This window comes from Lissotriton vulgaris, chromosome 4_1, assembly GCF_964263255.1.
Source record: "Lissotriton vulgaris chromosome 4_1, aLisVul1.2, whole genome shotgun sequence".
In the NCBI taxonomy this organism is placed as follows: domain Eukaryota; kingdom Metazoa; phylum Chordata; class Amphibia; order Caudata; family Salamandridae; genus Lissotriton; species Lissotriton vulgaris.
The window spans coordinates 1,993,998,409-1,994,019,480 of NC_141691.1; positions in this window are offsets into that span (position 1 = coordinate 1,993,998,409).

A 21,072-nucleotide genomic window follows, 5' to 3' on the forward strand; every position below is an offset into this window, starting at 1 on the left:
CATTTTGTCCTTCGCCTCGTTTTCCACTTCTAACTCTTCCGTTGATGACTCACTCTTCTCGTCAGACCATACTCTGTGTATTGCTAATATTTCTTTTCGTATTTTCTTGTACATGCTATCTGTCTGTCCCTGTTTATCATGCCGACCGGCATCTATGTTATCACTCCATTCTATCAAACCATGCTCTACATCCCCTTCTCCTTGGTCTTGTTCCCTGATCAGGCAGTTAATCATAAAACGGAGAATGTAGTTCTTAACCTCCACCTTTCTGTGGTCCATGGCCTGTTCTATACACTCGGGTCCCTCCCCCGTCCTAATGAAACGGTATATTTATGTGACCAAATAGTCGACGGCTTTTCTTAATCTTAGTGAAATCACGAGCATTGAACCCTTTCCTGGTACTGGATCGTATATACAGCGTGATATTGCTACATCTACAGTAAACTTATATGGCGTTGATGGCGTTGGCGGTGGCCCCCCTCCCCCTACGGCCCCGGGCCCTACTTCGTCTTTCACCGCCTGCTGAAGCTGTTGGAGCTGAGCCGCTGATGGGGGCGGAGGGAAATCTGCGTTTACGTAGTCCGGTGCGGGCTCTTCTAGATAGGAGGAAATAAAAGCCTCTGATGCTGTCGGCTTCTTTCTTCGTACTCTAAAGGGTACAGGTGGTGGCGTACGCGACCTACGGGGTGTTTCTGAGGGGGTCACTCTAGCTAGTTGTTCTGAGAGGACGGGATAAATACCAGCAACGACGGCATTTCTTTCTCTATCGGCCTGTTCTGCCTTGACCCGTTCCCCCTCCTTCCGCAGTTCTTTTTCTTTGGCTTTTTCCGCTGCTTGTTTACTTCTCTCTGCTTGGTGGAATTCTTTCTCTGCTCTCCTATGTGACTCTTTGCGCCATAACTCAATGGCATCTTTCTGTGAGGGTCTTGATTTCCTTTTCCATAGCTCTTCCTCTATTCTCATAATACATTCAGAATCCCACGTTCCTGAGGCAGGCCATCTATACTTCTCCTCTAAATCCTTTGTGTAATCTACCCACAAGTCTAAAAACAATATGGCATCTAGCCCGTGCTTATTATACATGTAATGACCAGGTGTGTCTCTAGGCGGGATGTTAACTGACTCTTCGAGTATGCCTTTCCTAGTCCCTATCTGACGAAATTTCGAAAACAGTGGCATGTTGAAACCAACGTAATGAAAACACAATACACACAAAATAGACAAATCATTCACACTAAAACACTAAAACACTAAACAGATACAGTCTAACTGATACATGGAGAAAAACATGAACTTGAAAACAGTTAACTTTATGCACTGGAATACAGTACAACCATACCGGTCTCATAAAGAGACACGTCTTTACTGTGTCCACCGAAATGGACCCGTCTTTACCGTGTCTGTGTGAACGAGACACGTCTTTACCGAGCTCAAATAAATGAACCCGTCTTGAACTTTATGCCTTTCCCAATAGCGGTACTCACCGGGAAGCAGAACTTAAAGGCCTCGGAAACTTGATACTGCGCATGCGCCTCGGAACAGGTGGGCCTTCGGAAACCTCGGACCTTGCTCTCTCACGGCTTGGGCTCTGGTTGGGATGATCCGCGATCCTCACCGCCTCGTGTGGATGCCTGGTCGCAGTCCGTCTCCTCCGTGGGCCTGAGGGAGTAAGCAGGAAGTCCCGCTGGCGTGTACACTTTGAAGTCCGTCACGGCTGTAGAAGGGGGCAAGGGCTGGACCTACATCGCCGGCGCGTGGGGAAGGGGATTTGTCCCTGTTCGGGCGCCAGATTTATGTGGTAAATAAAGTATTACCCTGTCATAATTTCTATACTTAAACAAAGGGTCATGCATATAATGAGAGGCAGAGTCCGTGGTGTCCGATTCAAAAGGGCTTTATTTCAGTAACTCGAGTTAAGGGAGAATCGGGTTCCATCACTACTAAGGTTCAGGAAGGGTCTTCTAAACTTTATTCACAGAGTACAATATTTATACATTAAATTGCATAGAGAAGGAGGAGCTCTCCAGGCAGAGCAAGAGAAATAGAGAGATAAGAGCATGTGGGCGTGCAAGAGGGTGTACATGTGGGTGTTCACTTGAGGAGTCATAGGTGAGTCATAGGTGGGTGGATGCATGGAGGGGGTGGCATGGCCAGCGGGAACCTTTGCCCTACTTGTGTGCGCAACTTGGTCATGACGTGCAACTAACGTGTAACTGGGGGAAGCTGGGGGGAGCTGACTGTCGATCTAGTAGAGAAGCCTTCAGTGTCAGGACAACCTGCACGTCTGGTATTATCTGATATCTTAGGTCCGGGGATGTATTATCTGAAGCAAAGGTCGCTCAAGCAAAGGCTGCTCATCACCAAGAGCCAGTGTGGGCATATATTTCTTCGTTCATTGCGTGGGGGCCGTGGGCTTTCTATGGATGCGAGCTCTGCAAATCACTTAAACGGAGACAGAAAGGCTAGGCCCTATCTCTGCAGACGGGTTCTGTTTACCTTCTTCACCAGGCAGGAATGTGATTCTGTAGAGCAAGCAGATAACTGTTTTGCAAAATACTGTCTTGGCACCCCGGGCTGGGCCCCTTTCGGCTTAGCCAAAAGTATGCGAGAGGTCAGTGATACATAGCTGCAGCCCTCAGAGTATCTGGAGGCCTGAAAACCTTAATTCGGAGACTGGCTCAGGCTGAGCCACAAAATGGGTTCATCTCGATTTTAAACGTGCACAATGCAAACACATGGGCAACATAGGCCTCAGTGCAGAATTAACGTTTCTTTTATGAAAGACTTGGTAACTGACATCCTAATGTGGGACGGAAATGCAGAGGTATTATTATTGCAGGCCATAGAGGGAAAATGCATGGGTGACATGCACATACACTAAATGTGGGGTACACGCAGGGGACACATTGGCCATGTAAAATTTCATTTTCCTCAGGGGGAAAGTCCTTTGCCTATCTCGTAGCCAAAGCCTGGAACACACATCCACCTCCGACACTCCCCCACATTGCCTCAGGTCAGGAAGGATCTTAATTCCTGGCTCTTTGGATAACCCCAGCACACTATGGAGCCGCCTTTCGCCCCCTCCAGTGCCTTGAGACCCTCACAGGTGAGTGGTTGTGCTTTACCAACCCTGATTGATTGATTCATTGAATTTGCCATCCTGTCCATTCTTACACTAGACATTACAGTATATCCCTCCACCTAGACCCCTAGTTTATCAGAATGTCCTAGAAAAACGTTGCCTGTCAGCATAAGTACATGAACCGAATGATCATTTCCTGGGTAGGTATCCTTTCCAGTCATTAAGGAAGTGGAGACAACCAATAGTCAAGGATCACACATTTCTTGATCTTCATTCTCTGTGTATACTTGAAACAAAATTGGAGGTGGCTGAATGAATTGGCATTGGATTGGATCCAAAATGTATGGGTATAGCTGGGAAATGTATCAAAAAAACTGGATGACCTTTGCAGGTGGAAGATAATTTCAACCGCAATGTCACAGAATTAATATTTTGGGTAAGAGCTGGCATGAAACAAGTAATAACCAGGCTTTATCCCCTGCAGTGTATTCTGGTGTATTAGTTCTGTGTAGATAAGTAGTATGTTTAATTCTTTTCATAGAGCGTTTCAGACTTTCCATAATCATTTGTCTTTGAGTCTGTAGATTATCCAGAAATCCTTTGGATCACAGGTATTTTATGGAGCAGAAAGAAAAGCTCTGGGGTTGAAACGATTCCCTTTTATTGCATGTAATAAAAGGGGATCGTCTAAATGTCACTATGCATTATTGTACAAACACTCAGCTATGGCTAGATATAAAACCCAGTTATCTTCTGTGGAATTACAATAACATTATATATACTGCTCAGAAACTGATAAACTCTCACAGTATATCATTAATCTGTGGATGAAATTCAGAGGAAAGCCCTTGATTAATGCTAAGTGCTTTACAGACTTGTTTCCAAAAATGTGTAATAAGTGGTGGAGCAGCGTAATTTTGGCTCCACCCTAACACATCACAAATACGCGAATTATAAAATGTGCACTTTACACCTGTTTTCTATGTGGTCTAACAATATTAATGTAAAGTGTTGCAATTGACATCACTATTAAAGTGTATTCACTGTAGAACTAGAGAATTCACGTATACTGTGTGCCCTAATTCATTAAATGACATTTACTGTTCAGATGATGGAGTTAAACCATCCTCACACTATTAAAATTTATTTATTTTATTTTTTTTAATATCTTTATTCGGCAAATTATCACCATAAAAGAATACATATACATATACATTTCAAAATACCAATAAAAGATTATAAAATACAATAAAAGCATGGACACCTCATTCATTAGTTTGCTGGTAGTAAATTCGTCCTCAGCTTGTGGAACCTCCCGGATGCAGTTTCAGTAAGCGGGAACGTGTCATCCATGCGCTTCCCAAAAATTTAGCCACCCCGCAAATCATACTGGCAGATGAAGAATCTGTAGAGAGGACACGTAGTGCCTGGCTATGGCACCTCAGCCCTAATTCCCTACAGACAGGTTTCAGCCAGAATTTCCGCGCCCCTTTGTAGGCTGGGCAGGCGAAAAGCAAGTGAGCCACCGATTCCTTTGGAGCCGCACAGCCAGGGCATGCACGCAAGCGGGCATCTGTATTCGACCATCTCACCGTAAAGTCATGTACCGGGAGCGTCCCATATCGCAATTTTAGGTACAGCGCTCGATCCAACGGTTTAGTTATTAAATCGAGAAAGGGTTCCAATTTTCTCACACACTTAATTGACAAAAATTGGTCAGTATGTGAGCCCACATTCGTGAGCCTCGTAGCGTTGCTCTGTACCCAGTCCCAGTATAGTTTTTTAATAACATCTTTGGGTGGCGGTGATTGCGACTCCCATGCCTCTCTTAGACCCAAGTTGAAAGCCAGTTCTTTCAGTTTATTTAGCCATCCTATTTTTTTACATGTGTCCAGTAAAAGTAGTTCGTCCAGCCCTTCTGCATACTTTGCGAGCTCCTCAGTTCTTCTTAGGCGGGACCAGAAAAGCAACGGGCGTAGCCTCACCAAGTCCTTTAATGTTTTTCTGCCCTGATCTAATCTTAGTGGGATCATGGGGGTGGAAGCGGGAAGAGCTACCACTTTCCTAAAAAAATTGTTTTCCGCTATCATCAAATCTGAAACCCCCTCAAACCCCCAAAGTTCGGAGCCATAAAGTGCTGCAGGAAGAATCTGTCCCTCATAGATGGTCATAGCTGGGGAGACCGGTTTACTAGTTGATTCACGGAGCTCCTTCAGCGTCACCCCGGATACTCTACGATGACTTAGTAACATTTTGGAAAGATGATCCTTCCAGGTCATGCGGCTGTTTATCCGGACGCCAAGATAGTCAAAAGATTCGACCAGCTCAAGGGGAGCGTTATTGAGCACAAAATTATTTTAAAATCTTTTTGAGGGTGCAAAAGCCATCAGTTTGGTTTTCGATGTGTTGATGGTTAAGCCTCGTGTGGTGCAGAAGGAGCTAAACCGATTCAAGAGTTTTTGTAGGCCCACCGGGGATTTGGAAATTAATAGGGTGTCATCAGCGAAGAGAAGTGTGGGGATTCTCTCCCCCGCCAGGGATGGGGCGTCCGACTCCTCCCCCTTCAGATGGTCCACCACTCCGTTAACGAATAGGGAGAAGAGGGTCGGAGCCATGACACAGCCCTGACGTACTCCTCTCCGCACTGGGATCCTGTCTGTTAGTTGTCCCTGGGATCCCCATCTAACCCTCGCATAGTTCCCCTCATGCAGCTTTACGATTAGGCTCAGAAGACCACTGGGAAAACCCATCTCTCCAAGTATTTCCCAAAGTTTTGTACGAGGGACCAGGTCGAATGCAGTTTTGAGATCTATGAAGGCCATGTACAAACTGCCTTTCATGATGTTAACCGCCTTCCAATAGATGGCAAAAAAACGAAAGACCTGGTCCATCGTGCCTACCTTCCTTCTGAACCCCGCTTGCAAGTGGGAGAGGATACTAGCCTCCTCTATCCAGTCGCCTACTCTTGAGATGATGACCCTGCCGACCACTTTCTGGATTATGTCTATCAGACTGATGGGTCTGTAGTTCGCAGGGTCATCTCTAGCCCCCTTCTTATACACAGTAACTACCTCGGCCCCTTTCCAGGAGTCTGGTACCTGGTGTCCCCTCGTGATCAGATTCATTATTATAGCAATTAGTTTGGCCCAGGCCTCTGGCTCCGCCATCAACAGATCTCCAGGGATCCCATCCTGTCCGGCGGCTTTCTTAGGGGTTAGGTGTCTAATCGCCATCACTACCTCTGCGGTTGAAAATAAAAGGACATTATCCTCTATGGGGTCCCCTTCACCCAGGCTATTCACCCCAGGTCTAGTTGTTTCCTCCAAATCTCCATATAGGGATGAAAAATGAGTAAACCATTGCTGGCTAGTTATATGATCAGCCAATGGTTGCGATTTTCTCTGCCTTGTTCTATTAACCAAATCCCAAAAAAGGTTCGGGTTCCTACTGCTCACAGCCTTGGAAAGATCCTGCCAATGCTGTTCCTCCCACTCCCGTTTGGCCAATGATAATGCTTTCAGATAATCCTTCCTGGCCGCTCTAACCAGTAAAGGGTCCCCTGAAAGCAGAGCTTTTGTCAGTTTTTTCCTTTTGCTCTTACAATGATCAGTATACCATGGTTTACTAAGAGTAGAGGGTATAGCGGGAGCCCTATTACTTTTCCCCTTCGAGATAAAAAATTGGCCAACTTGATCTATTGTGGCTTTATAGGCAGAGTCAAGGGAGGGGTGTTGGGGACTGTCGGTCCGATTTTCACCAACCCAGGCCTCTAAGTTAGAAGACAAACCCTCAACCATCGCTTTAATAATTCCTATATCGCCCTCATTAAGGTTAGCCTTATCCCATTTCAGTCTCCGGTTATTGTTATATGGGATAACTTCTTTAGTTGTTTTTAAGGTGACAATCGCTCGTCTATCATTCAGAACACCCCAATTGAACTTGCAACACAGGGGATTGTGGTCACTATCCTGGCTTGGGACGACCTCCATATCAATAAGTTCCGGCCAGAATCCAACATCCATTAGGATGTAATCGATTCGGGACGGCCCTGATAGTCTATTAAAGGTCAATGCCCCTGACTGATCAGATATAGTCCTGCCATTAAGGGCTCTTAATTTGTGGTCCCTTGTCAGTGCATTAATTTGTATGGCCCTAGGTGACCACTTCCTAATAGGGGGCAGGGAAAGAGTTGGGATGGACCATTTTGAATCCTCCTCTTCAATTCCTAAGGGGTCATCTCCGAGAAGGGGTTCAAATGTACAATTAAAATCACCCCCCACTAGGATTTTAGCTGAGCCGGAGCAATTGGCTAAGGCCGAGTCCAGGGCTGTTAAGGTAAAAGAGGGAGAGTCACCCAGTGTCCCTCTCGCATAGACATTAAAAAGGTCAAGCCTGACGACATCCTCCCGTCCTCTTGCCGAAAGGTGGAGTATATCATTACACTCCACATTATGGCTTGTGACCACCCAGTTCAGATCTATTTTTATCCAAACTATGAGACCACCCGATGGTCTACCCTTTCCCTTGCTTATAGCGGGCACAGAGTGGGTGGTATACCCCGATTTATGTAGAGGAACTAGACTCCATGTTTCCTGAAACAGGCAAACGTCAAACTGCTCAATGAGTGTGTGCCACTCCGGGATTTCTAGCTTCCTCTTTAGCCCAGCAATATTCCAAGAAAGGAGGTTTATTACCCGCCGTCCTCTGGGCATAGAAGTGTAACCCACCTCGGTCATACTCTCGTTAACTACCCTGGTCATAGGACTCCCCCCCTCCTGGGCCAATGAAATGGGGGTTGCAAAGCAGCCAACCATACTCGTCAAGGGCCCAGCTAGCCTAGAATCCTCAATAATGTCATTGGTGGTGGCCATATGGGCTGTGGATAGACTAACTTCTTCTGTATCTATACTACCACAAAGTAGACGAGGGTCCTCAACCCCAGGAAGTTCATTTTCATTTTCCCCCCTCCCATACCCCCAACTTCAATCGCAGTCTTCCAGCCCTGACAGCTGGGAAAACCGATTATAAGTATCCAACGGGGTAAAGGGTCTCAGGTGGTTCATACTAGAGCCCTGGTTCAACATATGTCTATGGGGAACCATGGACCAGGCGGAGTGTAAATCAGGCACCCTGGTAAACTGATGCCCATACTGGGGATGATTATTAATATAGGGTAGTGTGAAGGGCGGCCTATAAGGCTGTGGTCTGTTTGAATATTTAGAGGTAGTAACTTCTGACCTGGGGTAGAAGTATGTTAAAGCCCGTGGGGTAATGCAGGTTTCCCCGTTCCCAGGTGGCCAGTTTAGGATATAGTCAACTGCCCGAGGGTCTCTAAAATTGACCACCACTAGGTCCCCCTCTATATCTTTAGTTCTACACCCCAGCCAGTTGATCCGTCTAACATGAACTATGTCCCCATCTATGTTAGGTGCTATCGGCCTGTGCAACCGCAACCAATGGATAATTTTGTTCTTGAGATCAACATATCCCTCCTTCTTATTTTCTGTTAACTGAGGGACCCCCGTTAAAATCACCACGTAGGGCACCGCTTCCGGAGGAATCTCTACTTGTGGGACCCTTTTATGAGGTATTCTGCTATTTCCACCATCCCCGTGTGCGTTCTGGTTGTTGCTCGTCGAGGCCTTTAAGGTTGATTTGGTGGGGGCCGCACCCAATTCAGTGGCTGGTGCTTTTAGTTGTTTAGGCGGCGGTGTGTTGTGTGTTGGGGGCACAGCTCTACCCTGTGGCTGGCAAGTTTGCTTAATCAGAGCAGGGGCAGAAGAGATTTTAGATTTCCTTTGTGGTGTGGTAGGAGGGGGCCCTGTCAAGGGTGTGGAATGCACCGCCACACTTCCTTTATTTTTGGTAATGGTAGACATACTAGTTATGGCGGCTTCCAATATGGTTAATCTAATTTCCACCTTTTTAATAGACTCATTGATAGGTAGAAGGAGAGATCTCAACAAAAATTCCAAGTTCCCTGTCACTGTTGGGGGAAGTGGTGGTGTAGTAATGGTTGGGGTGGCTCTATCGTTGTTATCAGGAGCCTCATCTTGTGTGGTTGCTAAAGATGGACAATGTACCGGTAGAACCACTACCTGTGGTGTATGATCCTGCTCTACTACTGGAGGAATCTCAGTTGTAATCGGGGTTTTTGTCCCTTTACCGAAGTCAGTGTGCGATGTTTTGGCTTTACCTGATATCACCCTTTGTTTCTTCCTTTTTTTACTAGGGGGAGGGCGGTGGGTCTGGGCTACAGGAAAAAACTTAACTTTCTGCTTCCTAGATTTAGATGTGTCAGTCACACGACTACAGCTAGGAGTGGGTGAAACAATTATAATATTATCCGAGGGCAAACAAGGAGTGGCTACAAAGTCACGAAACAGTAGAGGGACTCCGTCTTGACTTACGTTATCCTCACTTAGGACATTCGAATCTCCCTCCCGGTTCAATTCAAGTAGACTATCAGAGAGGGGTTTATGTTTCATATTCTCAACTGAGCGACGCCGCTCTGCCCTGCGCTCTGCTAGGATAGAATCCTTCTCTCCCTCACTCCTCTTAGGAAAGTAATTCTCCAGAGAACCATTACGTAGTCGGGATTTTTTACCCGGGGTTTCTTCTTCTGTTGCCATATCCAACTTGTACTGAAACAATGTCCTCCGGACTACAGAAGTAAGAGGTCAGGCCCAGCCCGGCCTCCTGCGGCCCCGGACGGCCACAGACGGTCCCGCCCTTGTCCCGGGCTTCTCCCGGCGCCCTCCCGCGCGCTCCCGCGCTGCGGGAAAGGCTGCTCCTTTTAAAGATGTACACAGGTGATCTAGGGGGCGTGGCCGGCAGGGAGAGGAGCCCAGCTGACACGGGCGCGCGGGGACTCCTGGAACTTAGAGTCCACCCGCTCTACCCTCGCAGCCCTGCCGGTGTCCCAACAAGCCCCAGGCAAATTCCCCACAGCTGCTAAGTCCGCGAAGCGGGACCCGCGCAGCGGGTCCGGCGAGCAGCAGCGGCTTAGCAGGCAGGATGCAGCAAACGGAGGTCCGTGGCGTGGCGAGAGTCCAGGTCAGTTTCCCGCTGTTCTGAGGGCTGAAGATGGTTAAGTGCTGCTGTGTTGGGGGCGCGGCCGGCAGGGAGAGGAGCCCAGCTGACACGGGCGCGCGGGGACTCCTGGAACTTAGAGTCCACCCGCTCTACCCTCGCAGCCCTGCCGGTGTCCCAACAAGCCCCAGGCAAATTCCCCACAGCTGCTAAGTCCGCGAAGCGGGACCCGCGCAGAGGGTCCGGCGAGCAGCAGCGGCTTAGCAGGCAATTTATTTACTTTAGAAACAACTATGGATTTATGTAGCGTGAACACTAACGTTTCCTATTGGTATTTAAATGTAGTTCTTGGTTACATTGAAGTTATTTTACCTTTATAAACCGGAACATGAATCTAATGTACTGACAGTTTTATTTGTTTTGTGTTTGAATGTGCACATGATATTAAATATGCACCATTGTTTTAAAACTCTAATTTTCATTACTAGGCATTTATTTCGTTCTGCATGAAATGTTGTTTTCCATTTTTGTGTGCATGTCTTTTCCTTGTAAGTACATTCATATGGCTGAATAGTTTTAGAATAGATACAACACTGTACTAGTGACAGAGAGAGAGCTAGAGAAGAAGACATTGACAAGGAACATGGAGAACTGAAAGTTTCCATTTATTAATGATGCAACGTTTCATAGGTGACAATGGACAATGCAGTTCCCATGTCTGGCATGGAAGAAAATGTTGATAATTCAGCTTACAACGTGAGAATGGAAAGGTCAATGGAGCCACTGATGATGGGAACAAAGGGGTGTTACTTGGGAGATTCTGATACAAATAACTGGAGTTCACACTGTCCAAGGTTAAGCCACTTTTCCGTTGGACTTTGAGAGGGTTAGACCTCTATGCTTATTCCCTTTCACTCTTGCAGAGTGTAGGTTAGGCTAACACTCATTTCCATGACCCAAGAAGACTCTTGACCGAGCTTCTGACATGCTAACACCTTCCAATACCTTCCCGCACTTTCCTATTTTTATGTATTTCATTGATTTATGAGATCCTGTAGGTTTTAAAACCATCCTCCTTAGTTTGGACCTTATTTGGATGAATTTAGACTACCCCATGTATAAAAGATGGAATCAGAATCAGCATCACATTCTGTTATTAATCTTTTATATTGTTGTGACTGAACTTCTTGTCTGCTTCCTATTGGTATGCCTACACTTCTTTAGAGGTTGGGTTTTTCAATAGTTATTCTGTAGTTTTACAGCATGGTACTAAGATTTGTTTACTTTAACCTCATTGCTAACTTGTAATAAACCTTCTTAACTATAGTCACTGATTCTTGGTCATTGTTGTGTAGCCAAATGGGTGGCACTGTTAGTTAAACTAAATTGAGTTTCTCAAATACCAACTCCCTTTACCTCTCAGTTGACAAAGAAAAGGTCCATATGATCACAAATGGTAAGGCCCAGCGCTGCAGCCACTTGGTAGCCTGTATGATGATTCATCAGTGAAGTGAGGGAGTTAGGGTGTCTCATTTAGAAATTGCTCAAGCCCAGTCCAAATCCCCTAAAGCCCATGGTTCACTAAATAGGATTGATCGGGTTCCAGTGGTTCGGAAACGAGTTGTAGTCGTGGAGGTGTGAATATTAATAGGGTTGCACATTGCAATTGCTTATGTTTAGCTTGCTGTATTTTGCAGTGATTTTGTGGTGTTCTGCAGAGATGTTGTAAGTTGTGTGAATGTGGCGATTAATGCCGAGAATTTGTAGCGATTATCGAATCTGACGTGGCCTAAGATCCAGGGATAAATTGTAAGTTATCAGTGAAGACACTAGGGCCTCGATTACAAGTCTGGCGGTCCACAGACCGCCAGACTCCCGATGGTGCAGTGTTGGCAGTCTCCCGACCACAGAATTATGATTTGGGTGGTCGGCTCGCCACAGCCCTGCCGCGGCCACCAGGCAACTGCCATTCCCTGGCAGTGTTGCTGCAGTCAGGAGGCCGCAGTATGCTTGGTGGGGCCGCTGCAGTCCTGCAAAGCATAATATGAGTTTCCCCTCCGCAGGTGGGTGTCACGGAGGTTCCTCCTCTATAAACACTGTGGTGGGGAGGAAGCATGTGCATGGGAATTCACACAGGAGCAAAGGTGCCCCCCTCGGTGCATGCACCCCATTTCCTGCACGGCATGGACTTTTCAGTAGGAACTGTTTTTGGCGTTCCCATTGCGGTGCCCATTTTTAGAGGCACCGCTGTGGGAATTTCAAAAGCCAGCTCACTAGACAGGAGGAAACTCTTAATCTAACGGGCGGTCTGACCACACCTTTGGCGATGTGGCGGCAGGGTGGACCCGGCAGCGCACCGCCACAGTCATAACCGGGCCCTAGATGTAGTTGTCCGCTGTGTTGTGGTGCTTGTTGTAAGACGTAGTCGACAGCGCTATTGAGATATGGACTTTATCTTTGCGTGATTGAGAGACATGGTTAGTAACTCAGTGCACAGGGAGGAACTGTATCAACCTGGGTGAGACCCCGCTGGTTGAAGTGAATGTCAGGGTAGGTCAGAAAGTGTCGCTACGGATCATTTCCTGTGTGTATGAAAATTTCTTTATAATAGCAGACAAAGTTAATTGTTGAAGTTGAATGCATTCGTTTGGTGCGTAAATTGCTGAGAGAACGCATTTTTGAGACTTGTAAAGGAGGGTGAGCTGCTACAAAGAGTGGGATTAATGTCACAGAGTGCTGCACTGGTATTGGTTGGTTGGTGTAGAGCCACGCTGGCATTGGCGTCATAGAGAGGTGAGTATTGCTGGTGAGGTGAAGAATCATTTCGTGGTTTAAACAAAAAGTCATTTGTGAATTTTGCATATACTTGATCGAAAATAAAATTCTTTAAAGTATTACAAAATCTAATGTGGGAGATATCACTGTACCTGTTAAAAAGGAGAAAGAGGCACCACCCAAAGGTACGTTAGGTCATCATATGGCAATAGGCGTGGGCTGCCATACAAGTATTTGGCTTGAACAATGGCATACGATCACTGAGAAAGATAGCCTTTGATGTTTCCCCCTTATGGCACATTTAATTTGAGAATCATTGAAAATTTAAGGAGGACGTTGCATGACATGAAAGAGCCTCCAAGACCTACACTATATAAAGCACTTAATGCCTGGGAACACACAGCCCACTTTAGACAGAGAGAAAGATTTCATGAAAAGGTCAGGAAAGCCATAAGCGTAATGTAGTTTTGGATGTTTGACTGCACCCCTAGAACTGGTTATGTTTCGTTTCTCTAGTGAAGACACTTCGTTGGGTAAGGGACGTGTGGATTTATTGGATGAGTCCTATCCTTGTCCCCGTTGGGGTCAGGAGAGGATCTCTTCCATGACAGATACTTCTTTATTTTTGAAGTATGGGGGAGGTGGGAGTGTGAATGGGGATTGTTTTAATGTTTTTTTTGTAAGGTAATGCACAGACCCTGCGCTCACTCACTCATAGCTTCATATGCAACAGCCCGATATAAGCCCACATTAACAGCAGATGAATGACACGGCCCCATAGACTCCACTGGGCTTCTCTGTGTTCTAATATGGAATGTTCAGGAACTTCTGGATAATATCAAGCAAGGTGAGGTGCTGAAGCAAGCCAAAAGACCACAAGCAGACATTCTCCTTATACAGGAGATGCATCTCTTGGGATCCAAAGTCCTGAGCTTGGCCGGATATGGATATACACTGAGTTTGTGAGGGGATCACGAGGTTCCAGTATTCCCATTCGCAGCAGAGTGCCCTTTAAGTCCACCAGGGTGTGGGTTGATTACCACGCTTGATATGTGCTAGGTACTGGTACACTGTGGGGAGAGTTTATCACACTTGACAGTGTATTTGCACCCCCCACCATTGGGGCAGTCCTTTGTTGACCACATAATTGGTTTATAGAGAGAACTGCCAGGTGGTCTCTCAGTGTTACGGAGCAATTGGAATGATATAATACAGCCTGAGACTGACTGATCGCACAAGAGGGGAGGCGACATGGGAAATCAGGGGTCCAGGTTGGGGTTTCTGGTTTCTGCGCTGGGCTGGAGTGATACATTCCGACTGAAGTAGGATACACATATTACTCAACTGTTCATCGCTCCTTCTCTTGGCTCAATTACTTGTTGGTACCTGCTGGATTCAAACACAGAGTATATGAAGTTAACATACTGCCTAGAGGGGTATACGGCCACTCCCCAGTGGCTCTTTAGCTTCATGTGGGTCCGGAGCGCCCGCCTTTTCGATGGCACCTATCGCCTTGGCATCTTTGGAACCCTGCATATAAAGTGCTCATATACCAGTCTATTACAGAATATGTCTCCCTTAATACAGAGATGACATCCTCCAAGTCAATACTATGGGAGGCCATGAAACCAACACTCCGGGGGGGGGGGGGAATAAATCAGCGTTTGTGTGGGTGAGCTTAGGCGTAGATCCCTCACATTGACGAAACTTGAGGTACAAATGCAAACACTTGAAGAAAGTAGCCATGAGAGGGGCAGTAGGGTGACATGGAGGCAACTATGCTAGACACAACAGGTATACCACCAACTGCTCCTAGACAATGCCAAACAAGCATGGCAGGCATCACAAAGCTGCATATATCAACAGGGAAACAAAGCAAGTAGGATGCTGCATCGGCTTTGCCAGGCCACGTACTCGGACTCCCCCGTACCAGTTATACAGGATGTACAAAGAGAGGTGCTGTCGGGCCCTAAGGTGGTGACACAGAGCTTTGCTGAGAACTTTAGGTAGCTGTACGCCAGAAGAGATGCAGTAGAAATAGAACAAATCATTGACTTTATTGAGGCTCTGCCTCCCAGTTCTTTGACAGATGCCACCCGCACACAGATGGATAAGCTGATGACTGAGGAGGAGCTGTCTGCGGCCCTGGAAGAGTTACGGGCTGGAAAGGCCCTGGGGCCCAATGGCTTCCCTATTGACTTTCTTAAATCATATATACCCCAACTGGGGAAACTTTTGTTGGGGGCGATGCATACAGGGCTTGCGGAATCAGGACTTCCACTAGACTGGAGGCACGCTGAAATTGTCGTACTCCTTAAGCCGGATCGTCCTCTAGACGTACACTCATCCTACAGTCTGACCTCTCTCCTCCATGTCGAGGTAAAGCTTCTTGCTAAGACCTTGGCCAGTAGGCTGATAGAATATACAACTGACTTAGTTCACCCCGATCAGGCTGGCTTTAGGCCTCACCATGCTACACGCCATAATATCAGACAAGTTCACAATAACCCGGCCCTGGCAGCCTGATTAGGGTGGCCGGCAGCAGTACTCTTAGCTGGCATTGATAAAGCCTCTGATTGCATTAGTTGGAGATACCTCTATGCGCTACTTAAGCACATTAATCTAGGACCCAAGTTCCTTTCATACATCTGACTATTATACACTGAACTAGCTGTTGCAGTTGGAGTATCTGGTGCGGTCTCTGCTCCTTTTCAGATATGCCAGGGTACCAGAAAGGGATGCCCACTCTCTCCCCTGCTGTTTGCCCTGGCCATGGAGATGTAAGCAGCTTGTGTCATCAATGGCTCGATCACTAAATGTGGCGGAAAAGTATCATCAGAAATTATGAATTATGAAATCGAAAACATCTCCTAAAGATAAGTAGTGGGTCAAGATTGACCGAACAACGCAAGAGTCCAAAGAAACGATACATGCCTATTATGAGAGACTGTTGCAGGCATCACGCAGTATAGTGGGACAGAGACAATTGAGACTAAAGCCATGGGACATTTTGTGTACAGGTTTGTTCATGGATTAAAACCTGAAATTAGGTCAATTATTCAGCGGCATGTTTTTTGCTGCAAGAGTAAGCACATTGATGACATTTTGAGATATTCCGAATACTGTAGTGACGAATTGGAAATGAATTGGAATTGGAAATGAACGGGGGCCTTTGTGGTACTACCTGCCTTCCCACTGGCTTGACAGGTGACACAGGAGCGACAAAACTCCTTAGTGTCTTCAGACATATAGGGCCAATGAAAGTGAAGGACAATCCTGTCCCAAGTCTTGTTTTGGCCCAGGTGCCCAGGTGACCTGCTAAGGGAATATCACGGGCTACTGTTAAAAGGAAGCCGCTAAACTTCAGAGGTATACCCAACCTCCTGGCTGTATCAGGCTTGGGGTCTCTACTCTGAGTATAGGAGTCCATCATCCCAATAGATCCTATGGGTACCACTAGCATTCCCAGAAGCCCCAGCAGCAGCCTGCTGTCTGAGGGGTTCAAGAGAGGGACAGCTCAGCTGCTCCTGGCTCAGATCTGCCCTGGAAGGGCCGCTTGTCCCCAAGAACTCAAACTGATCAGGCTCAAGCTCATCTGGGGCAGTTCCTTCTTCAGGACTAAGATCATCTCCCTAAAGAACTGATCTGTATTCTGAGTCGGGGGGAAGACTCTGCCTTAACCCTACTACTCCTCCTCTTGGAAGGCACCTGGTCCATTCTTTCAGAATCCAGGGTCTGTTCAGTTTTAGACATTTTGGCCTGTGATCTGGTCATAGCAAACACATGTGCAGGGATTCCTAACATTTCTGCAAGGGCCCTAAGCTCCACGTCAGCCCAAGCTGAAGTCTCTAAATAATTGCCAAGCAAGCATTCAACATGGAAGTCTGCACTTACCACAACTTTCTTAAGGCCAGTTACCCCTCCCCAGGAGAAATTAACAACTGCCAGGGCATGGTCAGTCCTGACATTGATAGCATTGTTCACTTGGTACATTTCACCAAGTATGATCTGCTCAGAAGCCACAAGGTCTTGTGTCACCATTGCGACACTTGCCCCTGTGTCCCTGAATGCCATAGCCTCTTTTCCATTAATCAAAGGCTGCTTTCTGTATTTCCACAGATTACTGGGACTGACAAATGAGAACATATCCGTGCCTCCATCACAGATCAGTACACCCTGAGTTGGCACTCTGACTAGGCCAGAGTCCATCCCAGAACCCAGGGTTAACCCTACTACACCCTTATTCTGAGTACCACCACTTGGAGCTGAACTAGGGGGAACAGTTGCCTTAGGGGCAATGGTGGCTGGAGTTGAGTCTTTGGACTTATTCCAATCCCTAGTCCAATGGGTTTTCTGTTTACAGATTTTACACCATGGTTTCTTTTGGCCTTTTACTTTGGTTGATTGGGACCCCTACCCCCCCCCCCCGATGCAGATTTTTGGGGACCTTGAGAAGACTTCTGGTCTTTACCCTTTATCCTACCCTTGTCAGGAGCTCTTTGAATCTTGCTTCTTTGGGTCACCACCTTGGTTCTGAACCTTGTGCTTCACCTTGGTTCTGACCCATTTGTCTGCCTTCTTTCCCAATTCTTGGGGAGAGGTCAGGTCAGAGTCTACCAGGTACTGATGCAACAGCTTATTATGACAATTATTAAGTATTTGCTCCCTCATAATTTAGTTGTACAATCCTTTGAAATAACACACCTTAATGCCAAGTAACCAGCCCTCTAGAGCCTTAGTGGCACAATCAACAAAGTCAACCCAGTCCTGAGTCTGTGCCTTTTGGGCATCTCTGAACTGTATCCTGTAGTGTTCAGTGGTTAGGCTAAAACCTTCAATCAGAGCACTCTTTAGGTCCTTGTATTTATCAGCATCCTCCTCTCTAACAGTGAGGAGCTTATCTCTACCTTTGCCTGCAAAGGAGAGCTACAAGATTGCTGCCCGCTGCTCCTGGGGGACCCTCTGAACTTTACAGGCCCTTTCCAGCGCAGTAATCCATTTGTGAATGTCATCCCCACTTTAGTAGGGAGGGACAATCTTGCTTAGGTTCCTATGGACTTGAGATCTTTCTCTACCTCTAGGGAAGTTGCTGCCACCCTGGGGCTCTACCCCCAGCTTTTTTCTAGTTCTCTGAAGCTCTAGGGCCTCTCTTTCTAAGGCTATATCCTCCCTTCTGATTCTAAGCTGAGCTTCCTCATACCCGAGCAGCCTTTCTTTCCTCTCATGGGAGGATTCCCTCATGTGAGAAGAAACCGAGGTCCCTACAGATCTGTCAGAATGGATAGACTCCTGAGAAGGAGAGCTTGACCTCTAGGCACACCTTCAACTCTCCCAGGTGGGGCAAAGAGAGGGACCTCTTGGCCATCTTCCCCATTTCCAGAAGGAGTTGTCTCTTCCAGGTTAAGATCATTGTCATCTTCCTGATCAGCTACAGAGGTCAGGTCTTGGGTATGTTCACCCCTGGGCCTTTGCTCTTCTGCTGCCCAGCCTACACTGCCTACCCCTTCAGACCCTGAGGTCCTTCTGAGATCATCCAACAGCAGTACCTCAATGATGTGTTGGGTGTTTGCACTTTTTCCAGTCTTCAATCACCTAGTGGAACACAATGCTCTCAATTCCAAGAATGGGAGTTTGTCATACTTAGATACCAGTAGCCTACTGACATCTGGAAGGGACCCAATGGTTCCTGGCCTTGAAGACATCATTAGTGAGGTATGATGTATGCACCTACCTACTCTAGTGTGGCCTACTAAACTCTATTGAGTTGTAGAAAGGGTGTGCTAAGCCCTTGACACACAACTCCAAGTTCAGTAGAACTTACTGTAGTTTAAGCTTGAATTATATGTACCTCGGGTACCTTTAGTGGTTTTCAGTCAGTAACTCACTTGAGATTATCTGGTAAAACAATGGCAAGCTTGAATCCCAACCGCTGCACACCAATGTGAGAAGTTGGCCTGGCATTTGCTGTCCGCTAGTTATAGTGGGCACCTTGCACCAGTCCAAACAACCCCTTAGAGGTGATAGGTTAAAGACAACCTTATTTGAATGCTATCCTAGTAGTAGCTATGGAGAGCAGCCTTCAGGCTAAGTCTTGAAGGAATGTAAAGCAGCTTGTTTTACCAGTCTATAATCTTGTGAATGGCTAAAAGAAAGGAGAACCACACCAGGTATTTATACAAAATATATGTATTTATTCTAAACATACCCGACTAGCCTCTTTATGAGGTTAGAGGTCAAAGCACATATGTTACACATTAATGTGTCACATTAAATTAGCACAATATACGTTAGGGCCTAGGGGCGAACCATACCATATTATTATGAAAGTGGTATAAGAACCACAACTTGACTAGACACAAGGCCTAGAGCCTGTTGAATCGCTGGGACCACAAGGAACCACCCATGGTAGTGACACAGGGGACCCGCGGGGGACGCGTGCAGTGTGAGACCACAGCCAGAAGACGCCGTTAGCTTCTATGGGGAAAGTCGCAGTTGGAAATTTAAAGATTAAGGACACTTAGGAGAGGACTTTGAGCAAACCCCTGTAGACTTAAGGGGTTCTAGGGCCAACACCCACGGGAGCACCAGAGTACTTGAGTTACCTCACCCAGGGAAGCTCGGTGCATAGGTGTCTTTTGGTGTCTGGAATCATCGGTGATTTCAATGGCGATCTGCTGCAAAGCGCTGTTGCCATCAAGAAGAAAAGTGTCTGGTGTGATCCAAGCCTGGATCGAAGATGGGAGGAACCTGAAAGCAGAGGGGACAGAGTCTGGGTCACTTGCCAGTGACCAGGGGCACGATAGAAGAATGCCCACCGATGTCGGGTGTTTCAGGTGCGAAGAGGTGAAGCTTAACTCTGTAGCCATGAGGACCAGGAGGCGTCGACGACGACCAGGAGATGGATTCAAGCTGTTCCACGAAGGATGTCGCACAAGTTACTTACCTTCGGTAACAATAGATCTGTAAGAAACAGTAGTTAGGGTTAGATTACTTACCTTAGAATATCTCCAGGCGTCAGGCTGGATCCGGAAAGTTTTTGTTAGCAGTACCCTTGCGCGTCGGTAGGCGTCGTCTGCGGCTACGCGTCGGCGTCGTGATCGCCAGGATGACGTCGTTGGAGTACTTAGACGCCGCCCTTGCACGCTGACGTCAGTTCTGTACATAGCTTTCCGTGCCAGGAATGCAGAGCCATGCAAGAAACCGACACTGGAGCCATGAAACTAGGGCCCTGAAAGGTATGACCTTAACCCTAGATATCGGTTCGCAGAACGGGGAGGATGGGTGGGGCGGTAAGGAATCTAACACTAACTACTGTTTCTTACAGATATATCGTTACCAAAAGTAAGTAACTTGTGCATCTGAAAGAAACAGATTAGTGTTAGATTCCTTATCTTAGAATATATACTCCTGCAGTATCAACCCCGGTGGTGGGTCTGCGAACCAAGATCACACCAGAAAGTCCTGGAGAAAGGAACGGCCGAAAAAGCCATCTCTCCGGACTTGGCTGTCCAGGCAGTAGTGCCTAGCAAACATTCAAGTTCAAGTTCAAGTTCTGGCATTTATAAATCGTACTACTCACCCAGAGGGTCTCAAGGCGCTAGGGGAAGGGGTTCATTATTTGTCGAAAAGCCAGGTTTTAAGTTATTTTCTGAAGGAGATGTGGTTCTGAGTAAGGCGGAGGTGAGTGGGGAGTGAGTTCCATGTCTTGGCAGCCAGGTAGGAGAAGGATCTGCCACCCATGGTGGATTTCCGGATGCGCGGGACTGTGGCGAGGGCATGATTAGACGATCTAAGTTGACGGGTGGGTTTGTAGAAGGACAGTCGAGTGTTGAGGCATTCGGGTCCTAGATTGTAGAGGGCTTTGTGTGCGTGGGTAAGAAGGCGGAAAGTAATTATTTTGTTAACGGGAAGCCAGTGGAGGTCTTTTAGATGTCTGGTGATGTGATCTTGGCGCGGGATGTCTAATATGAGTCTCCCTGACGCGTTTTGGATGCGCTGGAGTTTTTTCTGTAATTTTGCTGTGATTCCGGCGTAAAGTGTGTTACCGTAATCCAGTCGACTCGTGACCAGTGCGTGGGTGACAGTCTTTCTTGTCTCGAGGGGGATCCAGCGGAAGATCTTTTTGAGAATGCGAAGTACGTTGAAGCAGGAAGAAGAGACGGCGTTGACTTGTTTGGACATCG